We start from the raw sequence: 24,174 nt of genomic DNA, 5'->3' as shown, positions 1-24,174 counted from the left end.
ACACACGCACATGTGCCTGGCATGAGTTTAAGCCACTGGGTCTGGGACTGGAACCACAGTCAACAACATAAGAGTCCAGTGACATAGCCATTACACTAACTGCTGGTCCCAGGCCAAAACTTGAATCTTAAAATTTAAATAGCTCCTATTCTCTCCTTTAGGTCTATGGATGGTCTTATCAAAAACAGTGCACAAAGAGATACGGACTCTGGAATCAAATATTCTGTTTAAATTTCAGCTCCATTCCTTACTGGCTATGTGACTTTGGGGAAGTTATTTTATCATTCTGTGTCTCAATGTTCTCTTCTTAAATGGAGAGAATATTAGTACCTTCTTCACAGGGTTGTTATGAAAATTAATTAGGTATGAACTTTGAATAGTGCTTGGTCCATCATAATCATCATCATTCTTCTTCCTCTCTCTCTCTCTCTCTCTCTCTCTCTCTCTCTGTCTGTCTCAATTTGCCAGAGGATGAGTGTACTTGTTCCCTCCTGTTGGGATTTTGGGCACATACACATATGCCTGGTATGTTTTTTAAACCATGGGGTTCAGAACTTGAACTGCACACTTGGCCATGTGAGATCCCGCTACCTTAATCACCAAGTCACAGTCTGGTTCCTATTATCTTCTATCTTAATAAATATGGTAAAGAAATGAAAAGTATTCAAGAATAAAAAAATCGAATAGAGGGGAGGAGGTACCCTGTTGGCCACCAGGACATCATCAATACTTCCAATTTGCAATAGCAAAAAATTATTTGCAAGAGCAAAGAATCTCCTTCAATAAAAAACATAAGAAAAAAAAATAAGAAAACTTTGAAAGGGACCAAAAAGATTGTTAGGTATCTCCAATGGAAAAGTGTTGTCTAAATGCATCCTCTGGCTTATCTGATACCATGATAGCTCCACACCTAATAAATTTGCAATATCCTATTGTAAATTCTACCTACATTTATTCCAGAATGTGTGTTCATCCACTTACTCATTTATTCATTCATCACAAACACCAACTGAGCACCCAAAATAATGAACTACACTAGAATATATTTATGACACAAAAACAAATAAGCATGGTCTTGCCCTCGAGATGCTCATAAAATATTAGGAAATAATTTCAATTCAAGATCATTGGCAAGTGCCACCAAAAAGGGGAATAGGGAAGAGGAGACATGATGTTTGTTCAGGAGACGATAGAAGTATCCATGAAGAAAGTTTTCATTGATTTCCATTTTGGAGAATTCCAGCTTTAAAAGTTATAGAGAGGATGGATCCAGCAGGTGGTATGGTGGTTAAGGTGCTGGAATTTCCACAGGGCCAACCGCAGTTTGAGTCCCAGAACTGGTGGCTTGCTTTCTCTTCTCTCTCTCTTTCTCTCTCTCTCTCTCTCACTCTCTCTCATCTTTCTCTGGCAAAACTCATGTGAAAAAATAATAAATAAAAAAATAAATATTTTTTTAAAAAAGATATAGAGAGGATATTGTGAGCAAGTGCTTAGTGTCATCTGGCTAAACTTAAGGCTATGAAGTTGATATATAAGAAAAAAATCTGAACAGGGAAGTCAAGTACAGTCATGGAGGAGGGGGACCAGTAGATGGCATAATGGCTATGTCACTGGACTCCCATGTAGTCGACCACGGTTCGAGTCCCGGACTGGTGGCTTAAACTCACTCCAGGCGCGTGTGCTTGTGTACCCAAGATCCTGAGAGGAGAATGGAGGAGAAGGGATTGCGGCATGGCCATACCCCTGGGGGCTGATTTCTTGCTTTCTGTCTCTCTGTCTCTCTTTGTCTTTCTGGTGAGCGCACACACCCTATAGCAAAAATCTCTCCAAAAAAAAGAAAAAGAAAGAAAGAAAGAAATCATGGAGAAGGACAGAAGAGAGCCACTGGAGGTTACTGAGCAGGGCGGTATCACAATCAAGCCATAGAATGAACACCTCCTTCTGGATGGAGGATAGGTTGGAAGAGTATATGATTCTAAGCAAGAGTCAGGCGCTAAGTGCAATAGTCCAAGGAAAAGCAGCAATAAGGACCTGGACAGGGGCAACCATATTGAGGATGGGAAGGAAGCAACCCAGAGGCACTCTCTGATCACCATCCTCACCCTCCTGGCTTTCCACGCCACACTAACAGGAACACTGAAATGCTCACCAGCAGTTTTCAAATACCAGCAAAGCCAAGTGGTCTTTATGACTCACTCTATGTCCACACCAGCCCTTCAGCTGCTGTCGTCTGCCCTCTGCCCGCAGAGCAAGATCATCACGCCTCTCAGCTCCCTTGGAGATCTCATGCACCACTACTTCTCAGTAAATACTTTCAAATGACATTGAACTACTTGCTAAAGTGCATCTATAAAGTGTTCCTCTTTGACCTATGGAGATGTCATATTCCAGGTCAGCAGAATGCTCTCCTGCACTGTTAATGCATGACTAACTACTTTAATCACGAAAATAAGCTCCCCTCAGTGATATTTTGCAGGTACAGGTGCAGAGATTTCAGCAATGGCAGAGTGCGCTCAGGCACCATGGCAACCAGTGCGTCAGTCGGGTGCACTCAGCGTCAGAAGTGTCTGCTTTCCATTCATTTTAGCTGACAACAAAAACTAGAGATGTTTTGTCATGCCTTTTCCTCTTAAACGCGGCTGTCTAGTGAGGAAGAAAATGCTTGGCAAATCCCAGGGCAGAAAGGCTGCTGGTCTTTATGCCCAGGCAAAGTTAGGATGGAGTTGCAGCCCGATTTGGCTTGCATGCTTCCAGTCCCTCTGCAGACGCTGCCTTCTACTGGAGTCCCAGACAGGGACTGCTGGGTGTGTGTGCTGGCTGTTGTCTCACATATGTTGCTTTCGCTTCATTTAAAAATCACTTGCCAGAGACCTCCCCCCAGCTCTGCAGCCCTACATTTTATGGGCTCATGAAATAATGTGCATTTTGTGGTTACTATCGTAGTTTTTGTTTAAACACTCTAAGTACCAAGGTGTTATGGCTTTCAGGAGTGTTCTGCAGGAGATGGAAATTAAACTGGCTTGGGTAAAACTGGGAATGTAAAGGCTCATTTAATTGGTAAGTTCAAGGTTAGAACTGACCTCTGGGACTCTAACAGTATGTCTGACCTAGAGACTGGAAAGAACCAAAGGTCTGGGAGGTGGGAAATAAGCAGGGGGTACGCAGAAGGCCAGCTAGCAAGACAGCAGCAATAGGTTCATGAAAGGCAGCTGGCTAGGACTGATGCTGTTTACTCTCTGGCATCTTCTTTATTTCTGAATGTACATGAACATCTCTCAGTTACAGGAGGTAACTTCAGGCAAGAGAACCATGCCTACACCCAGGCTCATGGCAGGAACAGGACAAGAGGAACAGGTGTCCTGGTCCTTGTCCTTGTCCTTGTCAATGGTGGCTACCCTACAGAGGGCACCTGCTGAACTGAGTCTGCCTAGCAGAGGTGCTCAGCAGTGAGTACACTGTGCCTTCTGTGGTATGTGGGCTGAGATTCAGCTAGGACACAGTATGACAGCCCTATTTGTTACTGACTACTGCCAGTGTCCATTCTGATTGGTCGGTCACTGTCTCAACCACTTATCAAATATCCTCCTTGTTGTGGGTGTCTCTGTTCATTATTTCTTTTTTTTTCAATTTTTAAAAAATTTTTAAAGAATTATTTTTTATTATATTTCCAATTGTTCTTTCAGTACATCAACAACCTGTTAAACAACGTTTAACTTTCTTTTAAGTCTACTTATTGCTATATGTAACATAAAATAAACATTCAACATTTTTAAGTTTCCGCAGTCCACTGCTCTTCTAGTTATTGTCCTTTTCAATTCTATAATTTCCATTTGGCTGTTTTTAAATCATTTTTAGTTCTATTCTTTAATCTTGTCTTAAAAACTCTTCAATATAGAAAGCCTAGTTAGTTCTAAGATCTGTGCGTAATATCACAATAGCCTTCTTTCTCATAGAACTATTCAACTATGTCTCTTTTTTTTCTTTTTTGTCAATGTTCGTCTCCTTGAATGCCAGATTATTTGCTTCATTCTAAGAAATACATACTATGGGATCAGCAGTTAGCATAATGGCTATGTCGCTGGACTCCCACGTAGTCAACCGCAGTACACATCCTGGACCCGGTGGCTTAAACTCACAACGGGCATGTGTGCACGCATGCCCAAGATCCCGAGAGGAGAATGGAGAAGGGATTGCGGTGTGGTCATCCTCCCTTGGGGGATGATTTCTCGCTTTCTGTCTCTTTGCCTCTATCTGGCGAGTGCACACATCCTATAGCAAAAATCTCTCCAAAAAAAAAGAAATACATACTAAAACTTGTAGAGGAATTTGAGGCTCTGGTTGATATTATCTTTCTCCAAAGATTTACCTTTGCTTTTGGCAAGTACCCAGAAGTCTAACTATACCAAGTGTTAGTGAAGGTGTGAAGCAATGAGAATGGATATGAAAAAAAAAAAAAATGAGCATTATCTAGAAAAGTTTGAGTATTTTTTTAGTTGCCAGAAGGTGCATGTGCTCATCAGAGATAGACAAAGAGACAAGGGAGACAGAGAGGAAGAAAGTACACCTCAATGGGACACCGCCATGCCTCATCCCTTCACTTCTATTTCTCCATCCTGTGGGGATTTGGGATATGCACACGCATATATCCAGTGTGTTTTTCAGGCTCCAGAGCAAAATGCAGCCATGAGGGATCCAATTCCTTTAACCAGTAGGCTACAAGGTCAACCCTAGAGAAGTGGGTTTTTGACTCTTCATAGAAATCCATTCCATAATTGAGGGAACTGAGACCCAAAGAGGCTAAATAACTTGCCTAATACTAGTATAATATTGCTTTAGAGGTCAGGACCCAGAGACAGACCTTGACCTGTTTGATATGAAGGTTTATACTCTTTCTTTTGCACACTGTCTTTGCAGTTGAAGTGAACAGTTTAAGGCACATGCTGACTTGTTCCCCCTCGGCTTTAGAATGTGTTCTTCCTACTAGACCACTTCCTTGAAGTCATTAGTTACAGTAAGATATAACATCATCATTAGTAACCTCTCTACCTCAGTGTTTAGAACAGAACCTGAAACATAATACGGTCTCAAAAGCTATCTGATGAGGCAATTGCCCTTCCTCTAATTCTCAAAGACTAGATGGATCTGCAACTATGGGTCTGAATTAGCCAATCCCATTAGGCGCCTTAGCGCCATGCTCTCTGGCCAGCTATATACTCTGTGGGATGAGAAATCTTTTTTGTCTAGTATTCCTGAGTCAAAGACCAGGGTATAGCTGAAATGTGGCAAGGTACCTGCCAAGTAGGGTAAAATTATTTTGTCTTGGTGTCCCTCTCTAGCAACATAAAGGTCCCCATGTGGGGCTTTGAAATCCAGGAGAGATGAGCATAAATAGCATATGTACATAGCATAGCTAAATTTTTATTTACTTTTTTTTAATTTGTCAGAGGGCACATGCACTGTCTAGAGTGAGATAAAGGAAAAGTTAGAAAGCAGCACCTATGTGGACTAGCCAGCTTCAACTCCTTCTCCTCCATATCTCCTTGTTTCAGGATTTAGGGCATGTACGCATATGTGCCTGGCATGTTCTCCAAAGCCTCTGGCTTCAGGACCCAAACCTTCAGTTGGCCATGTGGGATCCAGTGTCCTCAACCACTAGGTAATAAGCTGATCCTAAATTTTCCTTCTCAATAGAGATTCACAGATAATGTTGCCATCAACTATTCAAATCTAATTATCTCCTTCTAATTCATACTATCAAGGAAGATTATCTCATTTTCTAAGGAAAAAAATACACACACACACACACACACACACACACACACACACACTTAAATATATATATATATATATATATATATTTTCCTCAGGCCCAATGGAGCCATCTTCTAATTTTGTCAGTTCCCAAGATCCTCTCAGCTGGTTCTCTGTTGTCAATTTGGTTCTCATCTTGCCCAACCATTCTGCATGGCCTCTTTGAGTTCTCCTCTCCAGTATCAGTCAGCATGCCCTCTTTCTCCTCTTTGTAAATAGTTGGCCCAACATTTATGGCTCTCAATTCAGGAGGATGGAGCAGCAGTAGGGATGAAGCGAGAATAGGTACCCTTATGAGAACTAAGTAATGAAAGCTTTCTAAATATCCTCCCAATGTTCAACAAGCATTTCTCTACAATGCCACATATACGTCTATTCAGCAGGGCTAGACTACCTGATACTTTATTTCTGGCAGTCTGTTCTAAAGCCTCTGCCACTCCCCCAAAAGGAAATGTTCTAGAAGAGCCAAAGAGCTCATTAGCAACTCTTCAGTTCTAAATATGAATCAAAGATTATTTAACCAAAATAAATAATAAGGATTTTTATTTAATTTAGTTCACTGAGAGAGGACAGGAGCAGGAAGATGGCATTATAGTTCTACACGCTACATAAGGCAGCCACTGTGATAGATACAACAGATTCTATGTCTTGCTGCACATTTTGCATCCTTGAGATCATCCAGTGTTTACAATTTTATTACTTTTAATGTTTTGGCTTAATATTATTTCATTAATATTTCCCAGATCATTAAGAAAATGTTTATAAATATTACTTTAAGGACTCTATAGAATTGTATAGGTACTGCAATTTTCTAAACAATTCCTAATATTGGATATTTTCGAATTTTTAACCACATAATAATTTTTACCATCTCCTTGACACCTTTTTCTCAAGCCTCATAGCTCAATAACATCTTTAAAGACTCTGCAGTGCCAGTACCATCCTTTCAACCAAGCTGAGGAATCTGATCACAGTTCTCTCACAGAGTGAAACCCTCTCACACATTTTTTAGCACATTTTTCCTATTTTACATATTTCCTTTTCTTGCAATTTTTCAAAATCAGCACACACACACACACACACACACACACACACACACACACTTAAATATATATATATATATATATATATATTTTCCTCAGGCCCAATGGAGCCATCTTCTAATTTTGTCAGTTCCCAAGATCCTCTCAGCTGGTTCTCTGTTGTCAATTTGGTTCTCATCTTGCCCAACCATTCTGCATGGCCTCTTTGAGTTCTCCTCTCCAGTATCAGTCAGCATGCCCTCTTTCTCCTCTTTGTAAATAGTTGGCCCAACATTTATGGCTCTCAATTCAGGAGGATGGAGCAGCAGTAGGGATGAAGCGAGAATAGGTACCCTTATGAGAACTAAGTAATGAAAGCTTTCTAAATATCCTCCCAATGTTCAACAAGCATTTCTCTACAATGCCACATATACGTCTATTCAGCAGGGCTAGACTACCTGATACTTTATTTCTGGCAGTCTGTTCTAAAGCCTCTGCCACTCCCCCAAAAGGAAATGTTCTAGAAGAGCCAAAGAGCTCATTAGCAACTCTTCAGTTCTAAATATGAATCAAAGATTATTTAACCAAAATAAATAATAAGGATTTTTATTTAATTTAGTTCACTGAGAGAGGACAGGAGCAGGAAGATGGCATTATAGTTCTACACGCTACATAAGGCAGCCACTGTGATAGATACAACAGATTCTATGTCTTGCTGCACATTTTGCATCCTTGAGATCATCCAGTGTTTACAATTTTATTACTTTTAATGTTTTGGCTTAATATTATTTCATTAATATTTCCCAGATCATTAAGAAAATGTTTATAAATATTACTTTAAGGACTCTATAGAATTGTATAGGTACTGCAATTTTCTAAACAATTCCTAATATTGGATATTTTCGAATTTTTAACCACATAATAATTTTTACCATCTCCTTGACACCTTTTTCTCAAGCCTCATAGCTCAATAACATCTTTAAAGACTCTGCAGTGCCAGTACCATCCTTTCAACCAAGCTGAGGAATCTGATCACAGTTCTCTCACAGAGTGAAACCCTCTCACACATTTTTTAGCACATTTTTCCTATTTTACATATTTCCTTTTCTTGCAATTTTTCAAAATCAGCTTTGAACTCATTTTAAGTAGGATTTTCTGTGGCAAGGTACTCTTGTACTATATTCTAATCATCTTTATGGACATTTTGGAATTATCTCAGATTTTAAACAAGAGCTATTTAGGAGATTTATGAAGGGCCAGTACTGCTGCATGGACAAATTTGTTTGGTAATAATAAGAAGTTGCAATATTTGAAAATGAAGTAAATGTTCCTTCTCACCCCAACAGCCATATCTGTCTTATAGTTGCATTTCAAAGCTCAACGAGAATCATCTTACTGCTGCAAGATCCACTGAGTGTGCTGGAGGCAGTAAATATGGCATCTGTCAGGTGAAAGGTGCCGGCTCAGAATCTGCCTTTCCTTGCATTCTGCAGTGTGGCTCTTATGCTGAATCCAGCACATGAAATTCGCTGACAGGTGCTTTCTGGGGACGGATATGTCAGCTGCAGGTATTTGCAATGTATTCCTGTGGCCAGACGCTCAGAAAATTCAGCTGCCTACAAGGTGGAACTGTGGGACCCCCAACGTCCACTCGCACATATGGTTCCAGGAGGGAAGGTACTGAGCAGTTCAGCTGTGGAACCCTAATGCTAACCCAATTAGTTAAAGCCAGTGAGGAGACACTGTGTTCCAAGGTCTGTGCTAATGAAAAGTCCAGAGGTGACTGATATGGCCCCTGCCCTCACGGACTTATGTCTTGTGACAAAGACAAACATACCCATAATCGTAATGGATATAACTGATGTAAGTGGTAAGTTCTTAATGGGGCGGGAGACAACAGAACCAATCATCTCCACTTAGTGTAGGCCAGTAAACACTGAATACAGGAGGACATAATCTGCATCTGAATGGGTATTGTCGGAATCTGACTGGTCAAAGTGGAAGGTAAAAAAATTCCAGGACGAGGGACTAACAATAATAAAGTATGTTGAGAATTTTACTATGTGCCAGCCTGTACTCTCAGACTTTTCTGCATATTATCTCATTTAATCCTCATAACAATACTATGAGGCAGATTCTATTTTAATATCTGTGTCTAAATGAACCAAAGCACAGAAGAGCTAAGTAACTTACTCAAAGCCATACTTGTAAAATCTTAAACAAGATGCATTCAGTTAATTCAATCTCTCAATATTGCTGAAGTATGGTGTCCAGTGGGTGTGGGGCAGACTTTGAAGAGCCTTGAATATTATGCTAAGAAATTTAATTTTAATCCTGAAAATGGTAAAGAAATAAATATTTAAAGTTTTCGAAAGACAGATCTGATAGCTATGGTCAAAACTAGAGTCAGAAAGCAATTAGGAGACCATTTAAGCTGTCCAGGGAAATGATAGCCCTTGAGCTAAGGATAAGAAGAGGGTAGAACTGAGAGAAATTAGGGGATGGTGTCCTAGCAGTCTGGTTTCTGTTCTATAGAGTATGTGGTATCAATCCTTTAGGAAGATTCTTATGCAGCCAATAAGAACATATGACTGACTTCTCAAAGAACTGGGGCAGGAAGTGAAGTGTGGAGCCTGCAGTGGCCTCACTTCCTGACTCAAGTGTCTGTTAAGCTGGTGGGATATATAACAAGGGCATGGATGAGGATGGCAGTCCAACATCCTTCTCTGGATGTTCTAAGAACAAACCAGGCCCAAGATAGGCCTCTCATGCCTGGGGTTCCCAGGCCCACCCAGACACGGAAGCTGGACCAAGAATAGGAAGTGGTCTCTTCCAACCCCCACACTTTTTAAAAATGCTACCCTTATAGATCTGCCAAAGTGTAGAAGCATGAAATTGCATAGGATAAATAAAAAATATAAAAATAAAAACAGAAATAAAGCTTTTATGAAGAGTTTTATTAATGCAGAGTAAGGATATATGTGTATAATAAAACAGTATTTTGGTTGGTTTATTTTCTTTCTGTTTATTACCACTGCTTGTGAACTGTGGCCCACGTTCTGTGGTTGCTCCCTTAATAGTAACCAAGACTCTGCTGTGTTAGAAAATTCTAGAGTGGGGCCAGCAGGTGGTGTGGTAGTTGAGGTGCTGGACTCCCATATGGCTGATGAGGATTTGAGTCCCAGACCTGCTGGCTGCTTTCTCACTTTCCCTCTCTCTCTCTAGCCAGATTAAAAAATAATAATAAATAAAATTTAATAAATATTTCTTTAAAAAAATTCCAGGGGTTGTTTCATTTGTCCTTCTTTTGTTGAAATGTAGAACTAAGAAAGCTTTATGATTAACTCATCAAAAAAAAAAAAAAAGAAAGAAAGAAAAAGTTTCATAGTTAGGCTTCAGAGCACTATGTGTTTTATATTAAGTGGTTTACTACAGAAAGTTGGAAACATTGATTCAAGACTTTGAACAACTCTGATTAAATTTATGGCCTATGGGGAAAATTGGGGACAATTATAGGATTAAAGGTTTACTATGGTGATGTAATTCTCCCCTAAAAGATGGCCTATCTGGTGAATAATTTAAAACTCTTGGACCAATCCCTACTATATTCTTATTTCTTTAAAAAAAAATTTTTGTGAGTGAATTGACCTACTTAGCTTTTGGAACTGTGAGATTCAAAAATTCATTTAATTATCAACTCCATTTAGACAAGTCCATGGAACACCATATCATTTTAAATTTTGTTTGTAAAATTTAATACTATGGAAGTTTTTAATATCTTAGAATAGATTATTTTAAAAGATGATTGCTTTATTAATAGAATGGAAACATATACAATCATGTTTTTAATCATGCTTTTCCAAGTCTATTGAATTACTTATAAAATTCTCATAGCATAACGTTAAATGAAAACAAGAGAGATACATAGCATCATATTCAATGTGACCCCAAATATAAGAGCTAGAATATGTTCAGGGTAGATATCTAGGGATTAGGGTTTCTGGAATGAAACCTATACAATGTGTGCAGTGGTCATTCTGGAGATGATATGATAGCAAATTTCTATTTTTTGACTGTTTTATCATTTTGTAAAATTGTGTGATTTTCTACATTATGTTCTAAAATATTCATATGTCTCTCTTCTTTTATAACTAAGAGGAAAAGTTAACTTTGTAAATGACTCTTGTCCTTCAAAGTGATTCTGTAGGAGATCACACAATGACTGCGATACTGCTGTCTTAATTTCCTCTGGTAATTACCCCAAAGTCAGTTCAAAGCAATGCTTTTATTTTATAGCTACATTATTATTTTTTTTAATTTTGGAAAACGTTCTTATTCTGATCACTCATCTACTTTGTTCAGTATCTTCAGCTTCAAACATTTGGCTGATTCCAAATATAAAATGTGCCTTCTTAAGACAAAGATTTGCTCTTCTGAAGATATTTGAAAGACTGTACAAAGACTGTGTTAGTTAGCTTGGGCTGTCATAACAAGATATCATAGACTGGGTAGCTTAAACAGAAATGTATTTATATATAAACATAATTTTCTTTCTCCAGTAAAGTCTGAGGTCAGGGTGACAGCATGGTTAGTCAGTGAGGACCCTCTTTCTGGCTTGCAGACTGCCAACTTCTCACTGTGTCCCCACATAGTGGAGAGACAGAGAGCTCTTTGGTGTCGCTCCATATTTAGGCATGAATCCTATCAGATCAGAGCCCTATTCTAATGACCTCACTCAACCTTAATTGCTCCCCAAAAGGCCCTGTTTCTTAATACAGCTACATTTGGGATTAGTGCTTGTCTTAGTCTGTTTTTGCATTGCTAGGAAAGATAGAAGTTTATAAACTCATGATTCCATGACCCAATGGTTAAGGGAGCTGGATCCCCACATGGCTGACTGTGCAATTCAAATCTGGCCCTGGAAGCCTGAAAAACACATCAGGGAGACCAGCAGTTAGCATAATGGCTATTTTGCTGGACTCCCTCTATCGTGGTTCGAGTCCCAGACCTGGTGGCTTAAACTCATGTCAGGCGCATGTGCATGCGTGCCCAAGATCCCAAGAGGAGAATGGAGGAGAAGGGATTGTGGCGTGGCCATCCCCCCTGGGGAGGGGGGGTGATTTCTCGCTTTCTGTCTCTCTGTCTCTGTCTTTCTGGCAAACGCATGCACCCTATAGCAAAAACCTCAAAAAAAAAAAAAAATCAGGCACATGGATGTGCATGCCCAAAATCCTAACAGGAGGAAGAGGAAAAGAAAAAGGGATTGTGGCATGACCATGCCCAATTGAAGGATGCATTTTTCCTCTCTCTCTCTCTAGTGAGCACATGCACCTTCTAGGAAATTGGAAAAAAAAATAAGAAAAGGAATAAATGAAGACTTTAAGACAAAAGCTTAAAATTGCATAGAAATATCTTTAGTGCAAGTGTGGTTGGTTTAGTGACTTCATAAATTACCACACTTATTTTAAGCCTATTTGGAGAAACTTCAAATGCAGATAAAGCTGCAAAGACATTTGCTCCATGTTAAGAAAAAAAATTATGAAGGAAACTTCAGCCTGGTTTATTCATTTAACTTTTAATGTTGATAAAACTGGTCACTATGAGAAATGAACTATGTGGGCTGACACCATGGCCTGGTGGTTAAGGAAACTGGATCTCACATGACCAATAGCATGATTTGAATCCCAGCCCCTACAGCTTGAAAAATCACACTACGTGCATGTGTATGTGTGCCCATACTCCCAATAGGATGGAGAAATGGAAGAGGATTATGGTGTGACCACGCCCCATTGTGGGACGCTGTCTTCCTCTCCCTCTTTCTTTCTGTCTCTCTGTTGAGTGCATGCACTCCCTAACCATTTTTTTAAAAGAATATAAAAGAACCATATACAGATTTTAGGATGCAAAAGATCAGGATCAGGTTGAAAGACTCACATGCGGGTTTCGCCAGGCCAGAATTTTATTGGATTATTATTGCTTTTGTCTGTCTCTGGTTGCAAAATGCCATTGATTTTAAGAATCTGCCCACTTCCATTTTCCCATAAATCCTGTTATTTTCTATTTACAGCTGTGAAGAAACCAAGGTTTTGAGGAGAACATACATGAGGTTATTACAAAAAATGCCAGTACATAAAATATCTTATACTAATACTTATTAATTACACCATTTTATAGTTACTCTCCCCCCCCTCATTTCATGAGTTAGCTCTTCTTGGGAGCTGGATGATGGTGCAGTAACACAATACCACAAGGCTGACCCACATGGGAAGGTTCTGGGTTCATATCTGGAGACCTCCCTAAACACACCAGGTATACATACGCCCATGATCCAGGGCTGGCTGAAGCTAGGGGTGGATTGCAACATTATAACCTCTATTGGGGATGTCTCTCTCTCTCTCTCTCTCTCTCTCTCTTTCTCTCTCTCATCTCTCAGAAGAAAGGAAGGAAGGAAGGAAGGAAGGAAGGAAGGAAGGAAGGAAGGAAGGAAGGAAAAAAGGAAAATATATACAACTCAGCTTTTCTGGGAAGGCCTCCTAATCACAATCCCCTATACACATCCTCGTTAATTTAATTGGTATTCCCATCCATCTCCTTTCTTCCTACTTCATAAAACCTTCCACAGTTCATTACATTTCTTTTGATGTGAACTCTGAGATTCCTGAAAGAAAAACTCTGCTGTATCTTTTAGTCTCAGTACCTGATTAAACAGCACTATTGTTGCCAATTAATGACATTGGCAGATGGACAGAGGCACTCTCTGAGTGCAGGCACCATGCATGCCTTACCAGTCACTGCGGTCCTGGACCTGGTACACAAGAATACCCAGGCATGTGTTCAATGAACAGGAATCATGGAAGAGTGACTTGACAGCTTTTCCCTGGTTTATACCATCTTCCCACAGACCTGCTTTCCACATGTTAACTTGGGCAGTTTTTGCCACACCCAAATGCTGGCAAGATCAGGAAATGTTCCCATTTTGGATATAAGAAAACTGACTTATCATCAGGAAAACAGGCTAGAGAATCCTCTGGTCAGTGATAGAACTGCCTACCCAGAGGCCATGGCTCTTTGTTCAATCTGAGCTTTCACCTTTCTTGTTTAAACCTTTGCATTTCTACTCCCCAGATTTCCGCTTCCTGTTAGAACATATAAATGATTTATGCAACTGACATATCTGTCTATGTACATAATTCTCTTTGTTCTTTTTTCAGATTGAATATTATTCATATGTGATACCTACATTTTTATAAAACTGCCTAAATTTAAAGAAAATGTCTGTAATACACACACTGCCTACTTTGTATTAACCAACAGTGCCTTCCAACCTCCCAACAAAGTCTACCTTGACTCTGTGACAGTCTCCCTTATAGACTCAAGATCACTGGGCACCTGGTTGCAGTTGTTCATAATCACCATGGTATTCCCACCCAAGGGCCTTTGCATATCTGTTCCCTCTGCCTAGAAAGCATCCTCACTTAGTTCAGATTCACTCAGCCTTTAATGTGTACTCAAACATCTTCTCAGGAAAGCCTCTGTGACCTCCATGACCACACCTAATTCTCCCATGATGTGTTCTCAAGCACAGTGTAACTGTCCCTTGGGTTCATTTCTACAGATACCATTTAGACGGATGTGTATAGTTCTATGATGGTTGTCTGTATCATGCCAGACACCACGTTAGTTTTGGCTCAGTCCCAAACTTCAGACATCACACTGGCCCATTCTGGACTAGCTGCCTTATACCACTTCATCTTTTGTGTCCCCATAACCTGATTGACCTGCCTGGTGCCAGCCTCTATACCTGGATCAGACTTTCCCAAACATCTAATTAATGTCTACGTGGCACAGTCCTTTCAGTGGCAGTCCCCTATTATTTGCACAGGAGCCCCGCCAGTGCAGTGATAAGATTAAGAGGGCAGTGGAAGTGCTCCCTACTCCTACTACAATTAGGACTCAGTCTTAAGTCTGAGCTTTGGTGGGCTTGTGTCCTTGGGCTATGACCTTCACAAGTAAGTCTCAGTTTTCTCTTTTGTTTTCTACCCTATCCTCCAGGTAAAATTGAAAACAAACAAATAAACAAAAAAATTGGACTTAGCTATTTTCCTCCCCCATGTCTGATAATCTTTAGTAAGACAACAGCAAGTGAAGATCTTATAAAATAGCTTCTCAGGAGAGAAGGCTTTATTAAGAAAAACAGAATTTTATGGATTTTATTCAAAATGGCTACATTTTCCCCTCCCTCTGCTGGAAGCACAAAGGGATTTCTTTTCTCTAATCTTCCTATGAGAACTTTGTTGGGCTCTTGGAGGTAAAAACTAATGAAAATGTAGGGTCACTCCCGACCTCCAGGAGCCCCCTGACCTTTTAACCATCAGACTTGTCCATAGAGAACTTTCAGAAATTCACCAGAGTTCAAGTTTTCCTACCATGGTTCTGATTCCTGAGGTTTTCTGCTCCCTGTTTTCTGATCTTATAAATTATGACTCTTTCTATCTGCCTCTATCTCTTCAATTTGGGGACAATGGTTTACCTTGTGACTTCACATCACCAAGTATAAATATTTTGTCTGTTCAGCTTTTTCCTTGTTCCAAACTTCCTTCGTGCTAGATCAGAAATCATAAGTCTAGTTTTGCCCAGACTCCACACAACATGATGAATGGCTTTCTGCTCAGTCCTTTTCCCATGTCTATAGTGAGGTCCTGCAAGACTTCATGTTCTGTCCCTTATATGCTCCATAAGGATGAACTCCATGCAACTCAAGAGAAAATATTTTGTAGTTGATATCTTTCAAAATAGCCTATATGACTTTTTATGTATGCAGTCATTCAAAGTTCACATTTTAACAGGCCTAAATTTCTTATGTGGATTTTTGTCAGATGCCATTCCAGTAATTTTAGATCATTATTTATATATAAATAACCTCATGTGATAATGAGGATTTAGAAACATTTATCAGACACCTTACTAATGAGGACAAATGAAAAGAAAATTAAGACAAGATGGCAGTGTACATGTCTATACTTCCATGAGTGAGTCAGTCAACAACATTCTTTTGAATTTTCATTGCCTGAGAATACAGATAAGCTCTGTGGGAAATTACTAATGAGTTTACCATCTAATCAGAAAAGCAAAGCCAACAGGAACAGTTGCATACAAGGCTTTCATCACATAGAGAGCCAGAAAACCCACAGAACTAGCAAAGCCAAAAGATTAAGAACACAAGGATAAAAGGAAAAGATGAGGTCTCACCTAAATCACTGGGGATAATGAAGCCAAAAAAAGCCACAATGAAATGATACCTTTCAAATATTACCCCATGGTGTCCGCTATGTGTCTATTTCCCCCTGTTGGGTCCCCTCTTCTCTCCCATCCACATCCCAATTAGGTCATTCTGGGCTCATTGTCTCAGAGGAAAGATGTGACTTTGTGTAAAAGAAAGAATAAAAAAGAATCCTTTATCTTTTGTGTCCCATAGGCAGATGCCTTTAAAAAGTAGAAAAGCTTGGAAAAATTGTTTACTGGGGGTAAGAGAAGACATTTTCTCTTTACTTGACTAGAAAATGAGTCCCCAGATTTATTGGAGATAAAAGAGAGAGACATATGATGAGTATCTATGTATCAGCATGTCTGTGTTGAATGAGTCAGTCAGTCACCTGAAAAGGCATATTGGTGAATCTTGGATCAAGGTTCTTATGTCTTGCTTCCTGGTTAAAGTTGAGGGCGATGGACAGCAACATCTATGAAGATCAATGAGAACAATCATTAGAATAAAACCTAACTCTTAACCCACATACAATCCTAAGAAAGAAACAAGCCTCTTCAGAGGGTATGTACTGCACATGAATCAACAGCTTACAACCCAATAAATAATGGATGTCTCTATGGTGGGATGCCATAAGAGACCAGATGTTTCCATTCTTTTCTAATACCTCAGCCCATGCATATACCCATCTGGAAAGACAACGAGAGAGTCACACTGAGCGCTTCCACTCATCCCAGACTTATGTTAAAATTAGGTTGATTTATAGAAACGTATAACATGGGTTTGTGGATTCAGGTCTAGAGTCACACATGCTATAGGCTAGTTGGGAAGGTTTGAACCACCTAAAATGTAACAAATGTCTATTACATGCGAGAGACTAAGTAAAGGATCTTCCTCTAATTGATGCTCACCACAATCCATAACATAAAGAAACCAAGGCTCAGGAAATTTAAGAAGTATGCCAAGATGACCAAGTTCAGGAATAGCAGATCAAAAATTCTAGCCATTACCATGTAAGAAAGCCTGTATAATTACGGTCATTCTATTATGATTTCTACTGAACAGCAGTTTTGAAGTTAGAGTTCAGAATGAATAAGAGAAGAAGGAGAGCTTCCAAGGCAAGACACAGGAAAAGTCTGGATCACCTTTTTTCTCATGAGAAGGGAATCTTAGCTAGAGATGGGAGACAATCAGGTGTATATTCTTTTCTTATTATTTTTTAAATTTATTTTATATATTCAATCACTGTACATCACCACGGCTTGTAAAATAAATTTTCCCAACATGAATACACTGCACAACAGTCCAGGTAAAGATATCATATGCATTATAATCAGCAGTGTGTGTCCCTTGATCGTCTTACCTCTCTATTTTTCTCCTTGATTCCTTTACTCTCCTTTCCCCCACCTCTTACCCCCTCCCACACTGTCTTCAGTATCTGGAACCATTTTCCATGCTTCTATATCCTCAAATCTTTCTGTTTCCCCATAGAGTGCAGGCAGTCAGTATGGATTAAGTAGAGACATACAATGTCTCTCTTTCATAGTCTGATTTGACTCACTCATCAGTAAATCTTCTCTTCTTTAAAACAAGTAGTATTAGTTTTGGAGTAAGACAGTTTGGTGCAAACCTTGACTATGTTATACAATAACTATGTGGACTTGGACAGATAAGTAACCTAGATTAACCCCACCTCTTTATCTTTAAAATAGGAGTAATATCTTTCTCAAGGGCCATTGTGAGAAGTAAATGAAAAAAAAAAAAAATGTGGATAAAATATTCCACCTAGGGGCCAGTGGTGGCAGTGTTGGGATAGGACCTATATAGGAAGGTAAATCCAAGCTCCTGGTGTTCTCAGTGTCAGACAGACACAGACTGCATTTGAAATAGAGTTGACATGGAGTGAGCAGAAGCTTCTTAAGTTACTTCCAACTGGGAAAAAAAAATTCCTTGCTGAACCCATCAAATATGGCTAAAACTGAATAGGACTTCAGACTCGATAAACTGGCCACCATCGTCTTGCAGATGCTGGCTCACCATAACCCTGAGAAGCTATGTTTCCAAGTTTGGTGAGCGTGTATTGAGTTGCCTAAAATGAAACCACATCATGATTCACACCAGAAGGGATAGAAAGATAAATAAGATGCAGCTTTTGCCCTCTAGAAGTTCACAAACATGAGGGGAAAAAAGTTTACACGGACACAAAGCAGACTAATAGACAGTACAAGAGAGAGTGAAGGAAGTAGTACTGGTTTTGGAGTAAGAGTGTGCTGACTAGAGAGGGAGTAAGGAAAAGTCTGCTAGAAGAAATGATATTTAAAAATGCCTTCAAAGATGGTTGTAACTATGTATGTGGAGTCTGAGAGAAGAGGGTGGGGCAGAAGGAGAGGGTAGAGCAGAGACTATAGTTTGTGCAATGACAGTTGGTTAAAAAGCCCATGGTGTGTCCAGTGATAAAATGTGGCCAGAATTATTGCATAGTAGAAAATAACCATGGGTGGTCAAAATTTGGTGGGAGCCCAATGCCAGGCAAGGAGTCAAGAATGTATGTTACATACAATGGAGAGCTGTTTGGCACTGTTTTGTAAAGTGGCTGGAACTAAACTGAGTGAGTCAGGGCAGTATCGTTATTTATTACATGTTATAACTAGAACAAGTAAGTACATCTTACTAAGTAATGGCACACAAAGGAAGTAATATGATTACCATAAAACTTTGGTTTCTGGGCCAAATCATAGCCTAGTGGTTAAGGAAGCTGGATCTCACATGGCTGACCACACCTTGACCATTGGTCTCCATAGCTTGAAAAGCACACAGGTATATGTTTTTGTGCCCAAATCCCAGCGGGATGGATAAATGAAGGAGAAGAAATTGTAGTGTGACCATACCATGTGGGAGATGCTTTCTTCTCTTTCTTTCTTTCTGTCTCTTTTTGGTGAACACATGTGTCCTCTGGCATAAATAAATAAATAAATAAATAAATAAAAACAACTTAGGCTTCTGCCTCTGAATTTAATATTTTTTTCTAATCTAAATCCAGTGGTTGTCAACTTTAGGTGCAAAATAAAGTCACCTGAAAGTGCTACAAAAAAAAAAAGGAAAAAAAAAATCATGTTTGAGTCTCATAAATTCTGAGATATCTAGTCTGGCACGGAACCTGAGCACTGGTAATTTTTAACTCCCTAGCCGAGTCTAACGTTCAGGCAAAGTTAAAACTCACAAAGTGTTGTCCCTGGACCAGCAGCATCAGAATCATCGGAGAGCTTTTCAGAAATGCAGACTCCTGGGCCCCCAACTCAAACAAACTGAATCACACATTGCATAGTTTACAAAAATCTCTAGGTGGTTTGTAAATATATCAAAATTTGAGTAGAGCCTATGTACACAGTACTGACTACCCACTCCCAAGTCTATTTTAGCCTGAAAAAGGAAGAAGAGCCCCAAATATCTAGATATAAGATTGTTGCTGAATCACATAACAAAAACACAAAGTTATCTTAAATTTGCCAGGTCAGGGCTTCACTGCATGGCACCAGGTGACTGAAAGGGAGAAGAGGTTGCAGGAAGTGTTTGTTTAAGTGGAAGGGATTTCTGACAGAAGCACAGAGCCCTAAAATAGTTGGAGGCAGATGGGGTCAGCAGATGCTTGGGTGACGGAGAGAGCTCCTGGGAAGTGATGGTGACAGCGCGTGCTCCTGCTGCAGTCTCGAGGCCCAGAGGACAGTGAAGCAATGCCCTGGGGCTGTCTGGTTCTGGCCCCTTCTCCTCTGAGAAGGATGCAGGATTTTCTCCTCACTGCCATCCACCAAGAGACTGCCTCTCTATCATCATTTTTATCTGTAGTCATTAAGCTGCAAATCCCCAGCTGTGCTCAAGTTAAAAGAAAAAGCTCAGGACCAGCCATGGGCATGTGGCAGCCTGCACTATAGACCACTGCACAGATGAGGAATCAAAGCTTTAACTGTTGGAAGCCATTACCAAGCAGCACCTTGCCTTCAGAAAATGATTATGAAATTGCAAACTTGTGCTTTGTGTCTAAAAGATATGCCTGGTAAGGAGCCAAGTGCTCCAGGGCACCAAGAATGCTGAGAGCAGGAAGAGAACATTGCAGCCACAAAAACTCATCTCAGAGTGAAAACGACTAGCAGAAGCATCACCTGCTCACTCCTTCAGCAACTTCCCAGCTCACTCCCAGGGAACCAACCTGAGGCACAATCTCAGGCTCCACAAGGGAAAAGAAATGTCACCGGGGTCTTCACAGTTGCCAGTAACCAAGTCTCAGTGAATTAAGAAATGATTTAGACATTTAAAGTGACAGTTTGCACCTGGATTCTTTCTCTATTCTATTAATAATGGCAAATCTACAGGTTGCTCTAGTGTCTGTTTCCCATGCAGAAAAAGATAATGACACCAGAGGTTAACCTCTCCTATAAGGATAGAACTCTTCTAAAAGGAATTGCTCCTATAGCAAACTTAGACAAATAAATAAATAAAAGTTAGCTTAGGGGCCATCAGGTAGTGTGGAAGTTAAGGCTCTGGATCCCACGTGGTCGATTGTGTGGTCGAAGTCCTGAATCCAGCAGCTTGAAAATCACACCAGGCACATGTGCACACATGCCCAAAATCCTAAGAGGACACCATGGTAGAAGGGATTGAGTTGAGACGCAGCCATCCCTGCTGGGGGATAATTTTTCATCTCTCTCTCTCTCTCTCTTCCTGGCAGTACACATACCTTATAGCAAAAAAAAAAAAAAAAAATCAGTTTAGGCCAACTGTGACACAGTGGTAATGGGATGTTCCACAATGTGGCAGCCACACATGGAACATTTCGAAGTTCAGGTCCTGTGATCTCTCTGTAAACTGTGCTCATGCGCATTTATAATCCTAGCTGGCTCAGGATGGGAGAGAATTGCAACATGAGAATCACAGCATGGGAAGACTCTGTTGTGGGTCTCTTTCTCACAGAAGAAAAAAACAAGCTTTAAAAAAATTAGCCTGGCTATAAAAGACAACTGTATGCCCCAATTTAACATATACCAAATGCCCACACTGTGGTGGAAACTGAGGGACTTGATGGCATAGAAATAGAGAGAGTAATGGTAGATACCGGTAGCTGCATGGAAATGGGGAAGAGGGTCAGGAGAAGGTGATTAACAGATGTAAAGATGCATGTAAGCAAGTGGAAACATGCACCACCCCCAAGCAAAGAACGTCACTGACAGTTCAATATATATTTCCAAGAATAAAAAGGAACTAGAGTGAAAAGTGAATATGCACAACATAACGTAATATTCAATGTGGACTATCAATATGCATATATCCTTAATTTGATTGTTACATACTGTATGCACGCTTTGAAAAGCCATACTATATCCCACGAAGATGTACAATTTTATGTAAACTAGTATCACAATTATAAAAATAAACATTAAAAAAAAATTAACTTGAAGACTAACTCCAGTGACAGCCAAATCTGCAGAGGTTTCAATCACAACTGGGGACTGCTTAGAATCAATTCAGGTCCCTGAAGAGATGAGCTGACAAAATGCAGGGTAGCCTCTGGTCAACACTTACTGCAGAACATGGCTCCTGATCCAGCCATCAGGAGAGGAAGCACTCAGCTAGTGCTGGCCACTACTTCAACCTCTATTGTTAATATTTTAGGTTGAACTGCATGAAATGGCCATGTTGGGGTCAGCTGGTGGCATGGTGGTTAAGGCAACTAGATCCCACTGTGTAGTTCAAGTCCTGTGGCTGACTGTACAAGTCAAGTCTGGACACAGAAGCCCTGAAAAACATGCCAAGCATGTGTACATGCATGCCCAAAATCCTGAGAGAAGAAAAGAGGAGAAAAAATTGTGGTATGGCCATTTTCCTTGGGGCAGTGCTTTCTCACTTTTTCTTCCCTCCCCCCTTTCTGTCCTCTCCAAATTGTTTTTTTTTTTTTTTGGGGGGGTTTTCGCTATAGGGCGCGTGCGCTCGCCAGACAGAGAGAGACATAGAGACAGAAAGCGAGAAATCACCCCCAGGGGGGATGGTTACGCCACAATCCCTCCTCCTCCAGTCTCCTCTCAGGATCTTGGGCACGCACGCACATGCGCCCAGTGTGAGTTTTAAGCCACCGGGTCCGGGACACGAACCGCGGTCGACTACGTGGGAGTCCAGCAACATAGCCATTACGCTAACTGCTGGTTCCCTCCAAATTGTTTTTTAAATGCAATTTTTTGTGGGTCAAAAATGGTCAGATAATGGCAAGTTCCTGTGTTTCATCTGCTATCAAATTGGCCAAAAGGTGCTAAACAGTTAATGTAGAAAAGACTGCAGTGAGATAAGATTGCTTTTACGCTCTTGGACGTAATATAATTGAGATAATCTTCCTAGAGATAAATTTGTAATATGTACCAAAACCCTTAATTTTTTTATACTGTCTAACACAAAAATTCCATATCTAAAAATACATCATAGAAGTACAAAGATGTATTTTGAAACATTTTTAAAATAATTACTGCAATGTCCAACATTATGGTATAGTGGAAAAATACCATACCATATTCATAGAAGAAAATGCAATATAACCATTAAAATTGTATTTTTTAAAGAATTTAATGACATAAGAAAATGCTCATAATATTGGGACCAGCAGTTGGCATAATGGCTATGTCATTGGACTCCCATGTAGTCAACCGCGGTTTGAGTCCCAGACCTGGTGGCTTAAACTAATGCCAGGCATGTGTGCATGCATGCACAAGATCCCAAGAGGAGAATAGAGGAGAAGGGATTGCAGCGTGGCCATCACCCCTGGGGGGTGATTTCTCACTTTCTGTCTCGGTCTCTCTCTTTCTCGTGAGCACATGCACCCTATAGCTAAAATCTCCCCCCCCCCAAAAAAAGCTCATCATATAATGCTAGCTAAAATCTCCCCCCCCCCAAAAAAAAAGCTCATCATATAATGCTGGGAGATACAGAATTATACAAAGATATCAAAAATATAAACACTAGGAGATATAATCTTGTGTGACTTTCATTTGCTTTTTCATTTCCTAAATATGTCTAGGTTTTTGGAATTACATAAATTTTTATAATTTACAAAAGAAACCCAAAGTCACCTACCCACACTGAACTTGGAGACTGAAGACTGAAACTGTATCCCTGTTCACACACACATGTACACACACATACACACACACGCACACACATAAATACACAGTTTACTGTATATTAACATGCTATTTACTGTTCTAAAGCAATCTTGCCCAGGCAAATGTCTTGATTATTCACTATAGGAATTTCCTTAAAAACACACCAACTCTTACATGAAAAACATTGACTATTGCACCCTCAACTTAGTTGAATCATTTGCCTCAAATATCCTCATCTCACTGTTAATAATAATCCAAGAATAGTGTATCTTATCCAAATCTAATGAGACACACACACACACATACACACACATGGAAAGAACTTCCTTAAACCAAACTTCCAATTGTCTATGAATTCTGATCTTACCTTCTCCCGGGAGCACACTACCAGAGCTCTTTGGAGATGATGTTCTCCATGATGGCAGTGAACAAGAACCTCAGCTCTTGTCTCATCAGCCGACGTATTGGAGATATCTGGGAGCCAGCACAGGACAAAGTGATAGTTGGGAAATGCTATCAGATGTTTTCTATATGTCAGGCACCACACAATATGCTGTAAGAGATTTGCTAGCATAATAATAAAAAAAAGATAACCAATAATGCAAAGATGCAGAAAAGAAAAGTAGGTTAGGTCACAGGACTCTTCCATTTTCACTAACATTCAAGACAACACTGGCTGAGCACTTCCTCTCCAGCTAGGTAAGTGAGAAGCCATGCATCTGCATGGTGACCAGAGGCTACATTTTTCTTGGCTAATCTCTTCAGGGACCTGTGTTGATTCTAAGCAGTCTCCAGTTGTGATTGATACCTCTGCAGATTTGGCTGTCACTAGAGCCACATATGAGAAGGCAAAGGGAGTATATTTGCCATGCATGAAAAGTAGAACCATTAGATAATCCCCAATGACGTTTTCCTTTGTGTAATCCCTTCGCCTTTGAGT

General features: G+C 40.0%; 1 long non-coding RNA gene across 6 annotated transcripts in view; it reads right to left on the bottom strand.

Annotated features, from left to right (window-relative positions):
- The window catches only part of LOC102482023 (uncharacterized), a 53,405-nt gene that overhangs the window by 11,882 nt on the left and 17,349 nt on the right, over window positions 1-24,174 (bottom strand). For 3 of the 6 annotated variants that reach the window (XR_001371284.1, XR_001371289.1, XR_001371285.1), the window contains one exon: window positions 16,309-16,570. This is a non-coding gene — a long non-coding RNA (uncharacterized LOC102482023). Of the gene's footprint in view, window positions 1-12,767; window positions 12,901-16,308; window positions 16,571-23,601; window positions 23,709-24,174 lie in introns of those variants that run through there. The other 3 variants (XR_003551372.1, XR_001371286.1, XR_001371290.1) reach the window with 3 other exon arrangements.

Source organism: Tupaia chinensis, unplaced genomic scaffold (assembly GCF_000334495.1).
Source record: "Tupaia chinensis unplaced genomic scaffold, TupChi_1.0 Scaffold000057_1, whole genome shotgun sequence".
Classification (NCBI taxonomy): Eukaryota; Metazoa; Chordata; class Mammalia; order Scandentia; family Tupaiidae; genus Tupaia; species Tupaia belangeri.
This window is presented reverse-complemented; position numbering and strand designations above follow the sequence as displayed.